Below are 6000 nucleotides of genomic sequence, written 5' to 3'. Positions count from 1 at the left end.
GGTTTTGTGGTTTAGGGTTTAGGGTTTAAGGTTTAGTTTTTGAGGTTTATAGCACTTTAGTAAATGCTTTTAATAAACACTTAAATAAAAGTTACAAAACACTTTTTAAAATGTTATAAAATGATTAGGGTATAGGGTTTATCCTATGGGGTTTAGGGTTTAGGGTTTATAACACTTTAGTAAATTATTTTAATAAACACTTAAATAAAAGCTACAAAACAGTTTTTGAAATGCTATAAAATGTTGAGGGTTTAGGGTTTGGGTTTAGGGTTTAGGGTTTTAAGTCTAGAGTTTAGGGTTTAGAGTTTAGTGTTTAGGGATTAGTAAATGATTTTAATAAAAATTTAACTAAAAGTTACAAAACACTTTTTAAAATGTTATAAAATGCTTAGGATTTAGGGTTTAGGGTAAGCGGTTTATGGTTTAGAGTTTAGGGTTTAGGGTTTATAATATTTTAGTAAATACTTAAATAAAAGTTACAAAACGTTTTTAAAATTGTTATTAAATGTTTATGGTTTGGGGTTTAGGGTCTTGGATTTAGGGTTAAGCATTTTCGGTTTAGGCTTTAGGGATTAGGGTTTATAACACTATAAAATGCTTAGGGTTTAAGTTTTAAGATTTTTGGTTTAGTTTTTAGGGTTTGGGGTTGAGGGTTCATGGTTTTGAGTTTATAACACCTTAACAATTGTTTTATTAAACACTTAAATAAAAATTACAATACCCTTTTTAAAATGTTATAAAATGATTAGGGTTTAGTGTTTAGGATTTGGGGTTTAGGGTTTATGGTTCAGGTTTTGGGGTTTAGGGTTCTAGGTATCTTGTGTACCACAATTTTCTCCCTACATTCACATACACAAGTGTGGTCTTCCCTTATTATAGAAACTCAAGGGTTTATGCTTTAGGGATTAGGGTTTGGGGTTTTTAGTAAATTCTTTTAATAAGCACTTAAATAAAAGTTACAAATGGTTTTTAAAATGTTATAAAATTCTTAGGCTTTAGCATTTAGGGTTCAGGGTTTATAACACTTTAGTAAAATTTTTTAATATACACTTAAATAAATGTTTCAAAACACTCCTTAAAATGTTATAAATTAATCAGGTTTTAGGGTTTAGGGTTTAGGTTTTAAGGATTAGGGTTTAAAGTTTATAACACTTTAGTAAATTCCTTTAATAAACACGTAAAAAAAGTTACAAAACACTTTTTGAATGTTATGAAATGCTTAGGCTTTAGTTTTTAGGGTATAAGGTATAGGGTTTAGGATTTGGGGTTTAGGGTTGTATAACACTTTAGTAAATTGTTTTAATGAACACTTAAATAAAAGTTACAAAATGATTTTTGAAATGTTATAAAAGGCTTAGGGTTTAGCATTTATGGTTCAGGTTTTTCGGTTTAGGGTTTATAATCCTTTAGTGAATTCTTATAATAAACACATAAATAAAAATTAAAGAATACTTTCTAAAATCTTATAAATTTCTTAGCGTTTAGGGTTAAGAGTCTACCGTTTATAAGACTTGAGTAAATCCTCTTAATAAACACTTAAATAAAAGCTAGAATTTTTTTAGATGTTATAAAATGCTTAGGGTTTAGGGTTTAGGGTCTATGGTCTAGGGTTTGGTGTTTAGATTTTAGGGTTTAGGGTTTATAACACTTTAGTAAATGATTTTAATAAACACTTAAATAGAAGTTACAATATGTTTTATAAAATGTTAGAAAATTATTAGGGCTTAGCGTTCAATGTTTAGGGTTTAGGGTTTATGGTTTAGAGTTTAGGGTTTAGGGTTTCAGGTTTAGAGTTTAGGGTTTAGGGTTTGTGGTTTACAGTTTAGGGTTGAGGGTTTATAACACTTTAGTAAATTATTTTAATAAACACTTAAATAAAAATTACAAAACGCTTTTTAAAATGTTATAAAATGCTTAGGGTTTAGGGTTTAATGTTCACGGTTTGGGGTTTAGGGTTTAGGGTTTATGATTTAGGGTTTAGGGTTTGGGGTTTAGAGGTGAGGGTTTAGGGTTTATAAGAATTTAGTAAATGTTTTTAATAAACACTTAAACAAAAGTTTCAAAATACTTTCTAAAATGTTATAAAATGATTAGGGTTTAGGGTTTAGGGTTTGGGATTTAGGGTTTAGGGTTTAGGGTTTAGGGTTTAAGGTTTGGGGTTTTGGATTTAGGTTTAGGTTTTAGTGTTTAGGGTCTACAACATTTTGGTAAATTCTTTTAATAAACACTTAAATAAAAGTTACAAAACAATTTTTAAAATGTTATAAAATGGTTAGGGTTTATAGTTTACAATTTAGGGTTTAGGGTTTAGGTTTTGGGGTCTAGGGTTTAGGGTTTAGGTTTTGGGGTTTAGGGTTTATGTTTTTGTTTTTAGGGTTTAAGGTTTTGTGTTTATGGTTTACGGTTTATAACACTTTAGTAAGTTCTTTTAATAAACACTTAAATAAAAGTTACAAAATTCTTCTTAAACTATTATAAAATTATTAGGGTTTATGATTTAGGGTTTAGGGCTTGGGGTTAAGTGTTTAGGGTTTAGGTTTTAGGGTGTGTGGTTTAAGGTTTATAACAATTTAGTAAATTCTTTTAATAAAAACTTACATAAAAGTTACAAAACACTTTTAAAAATGTTATAAAATGCCTATGGTTTAGGGTTTAGTTTTTAGGGTTTAGGGTTTATTGCTTAGGGTTTTTGGTTTAGAGTTTAGGGTTTGCAGTTTAGGGTTTGTAGTTTAGGGTTTAGGGTTTAGGGTTTTGGGTTTACAGTTTAGGGTTAAGGTTTTATAACACTTAGTTAATTCTTTTAATAAATAACTAAATAAAAGCTACAAAATTATTTTTAATAGATCATAAAATTCTTAGGTTTTAGGGTTTAGGGTTTGGGTTCTGGTGTTTAGGTTTTAGGGTTTAGGGTTTATAACACTTTAGTAAATTATTTTAATAAACACTAAAATAAAAGTTACAACACACCTGTTAAAATGTTATAAAATTCTTAGGCTTTAGGGTTTAGGGTTATAACACTTTATTAAATGCTTTTAATAAAAACTTTAAAAAGTTACAAAAATATGTTTTAAAACATTATAAAATTCTTAGTGTTTATGGACAGGGTTTATGGTTTATGGTTTGGGATTTATAACACTTTGATAAATTCTTTTAAGATGAACATAAAAAGAAGTTACAAAACGCTTGTTAAAATGTTATAAAATGCTTAGGCTTTAGGGTTTAGGATTTAAAATTCTATATAATTCTCATGGTTTAGGGTCTAGGGTTTATAACACTTTAGTAAATTCTTTTAATAAACACTTAAAGAAAGGTAAGAAAACGCTTGTTAAAATGTTATGAAATACTTAGGGTTTATAGTTTAGGGTTTAGGGTTCTCGGTTTAAAATGTTATAAGATGCTTACAGTTTAGGATTTAGCGTTTATAACATTTTGGTAAATGCTTTTAATAAACACTTCAAAAAAAGTTACAAAAAACTTGTTGAAATGTCATTGAATGCTTAGGGTTTAGGTTTAGGGTTTAGAATGTTACAAAATGCTTAAGGTTTAGGGTTTAGGGTTCACAAGACTTTAGTAAATTCTTTTTATAAACACTTAGAAAAAGTTACCAAACGCTTTTTAAAATGTTATAAAATCCTTTATACAACTTAATTACCTTTTATTTATTAACTAACATACAATTTTAATAATACCTTTAAATAAAATTATTTTTATATATTACTTTATATATTTTTTAGGCATTTAACTTATTCTTTTATTATAAGGTCATTTATTTAACTAACTTTCCTTTTAAATTATTAATTAAATTATAATTTTTAATAATTAAGTCTTGAACCAAATACCCTCAAGAATAATTTATTTATTTTTATACTAATTAAACTAATATAATAATTTTGAGCCCTGTCCTAGAGTCAAACTAGCCGTTAGGGAAGATAGCTATTGGAGGCTCCGCTCAGACTATTTAGCATGATGAGCTAGATATGTTTCTTCAACATGTCCTGACGATGAACCACACTAGTTGGTTCGAAACGCGTCGACAAATGATATTCCATGTGATTTTCACTGAAGAATATTTCTCTAAAAGAAATTTAATATAGCCTTAATAAAAGAAAGTTTAATATGCTTATGACCACATGTAACAATGGTCTTATGTTCTTCCAAATGGTTCTGGTTGAAGTTTGTTATGAGAATCTAACTAATATACACTACAACTCTTTTTGCAAAATTGTAATGCAATAGAATTGCAATGCAGTACAGTTGTTAAAGAATAGCTCAGATAGTGTAGGAATGAGTTTCAAATCTAGGTTTTGAGATTTTGATTGAGGTGAAGTTTCCTATGAGAGTTTAGCCAACATAGGCTAAAAATCTTCTTGAAAAATTGCAATGTAATAGAATTGCAATGAAATCCACTTGTTAAAGAATAACTAACATAGTGCACGAATGAGTTTCAAATTAAGGTTTGTAGTTTTAAATTAAGGTTTAATTAAAAATAGAGAAATTAGTTTCAAATTTAGGTTTTGAGTTTTAAATTAAGATTTAATTAAAAATAACCAAGGTACATACTTATCTTATAAAGATGGAAGTAAACAACTCTTTGCTGTGAGTGATTGAAGATTTTGTATAAAAAAGGTTTGGTTTCTTTGAATACTACAATAATAATACATTAATAAATTTTATATTAAGAATACAAATATTAAAAAATATAATTAATTAAAATAATAAGTACTAAGAATCTATATTTTTAAATAAAAATTAACATATTAAAACATAATTCCACCATATAATATTAACTAATATATGAGATCACACTCAATAAATCTATTATTAGTAAAATAAATGTAATAGAATATGTTTAGTAAATATACTCTATAAAATTAGGTTTATCATTAATATATTATTATCTATAAATACAAATATTACAAATATATTAATATATAAAAAAATTATGCATTATTAGAAATACTTCTAATATTAATCACATTTAAGCTATAGTATTAACATTAATAAAAGTTAATTAATAACATTTATGTATTATCATTAATATTATTAAATAAAGTTCATAATAGTTACATTTTAGACATTAATAATAATAATAATTAAATATAATATTGACAATACAAATATTAACATTAATGTTATTAATAATAAGGTTAATATATTATTAATAATTTCATTTAATAATTATTTATGTAATAATAATTTAAATGTAATAATTTGATATATTTTGTTAACTAGCTCAAATTGTTAATGTGGATAACATAATCATTAATGGTCAACTTTTATTAATTATAATTCATCATTTTCAATCTTATTAAACACTAACAATTATAGTAGTTCGTAATTAATCATTTATTAATGTATTAAGCCACATGAAGTATTAATAGTTTGATTATTAACTAATATATAAAACCATAATTTATGAATATCAATACTATTGATTATTTATTAATATTATTACGTTAAAGCATTAATATAAGTAATATACATAACAACATATCCTTTTTTATATTAGTAAATATAATGTATATTAATATTAATGTTAATATATTAATACTAGTATAATATATATTAATATTATTGTTAATATATTAATGTATTATATCATTAATGTTAGTATTACTATTAACATTGATATTAATGTGTGCCTCTTACTCTCAAATATGTGTTACAATTTAAATAGCCATGCCCATTAAAACATGTGTCTTACAATGCAGTTGAACTTTTGAGGCCATAGCTATACCACACCCTAAAAATTATTTAGGTTTAAATTTTAGTGTTAATATAATATGACATAGTTTTGATGTTTATGTCATCTAATAAAACCTTGTATATATATTGTGAACTTTTGCAGCCATAGTTGTAACCCACCCTAAAATGGTTACTATGTACATATATTATAGATATATTGTAGAACGATTGTTGGAGCTTTAGAGGCATAATAGCAACATATAGCCACCACATCTCTTCTTTGAGTTAAGCTACCATTGCCCGGGCTAGTTTATT

This window comes from Pinus tabuliformis, chromosome 2_1 (genome assembly GCF_031772625.1).
Source record: "Pinus tabuliformis cultivar Carrire ecotype Pingquan chromosome 2_1, CPIR1, whole genome shotgun sequence".
Classification (NCBI taxonomy): domain Eukaryota; kingdom Viridiplantae; phylum Streptophyta; class Pinopsida; order Pinales; family Pinaceae; genus Pinus; species Pinus tabuliformis.
The sequence above is the reverse complement of the archived record's forward strand: the minus strand, read 5'-3'. Positions refer to the sequence as shown.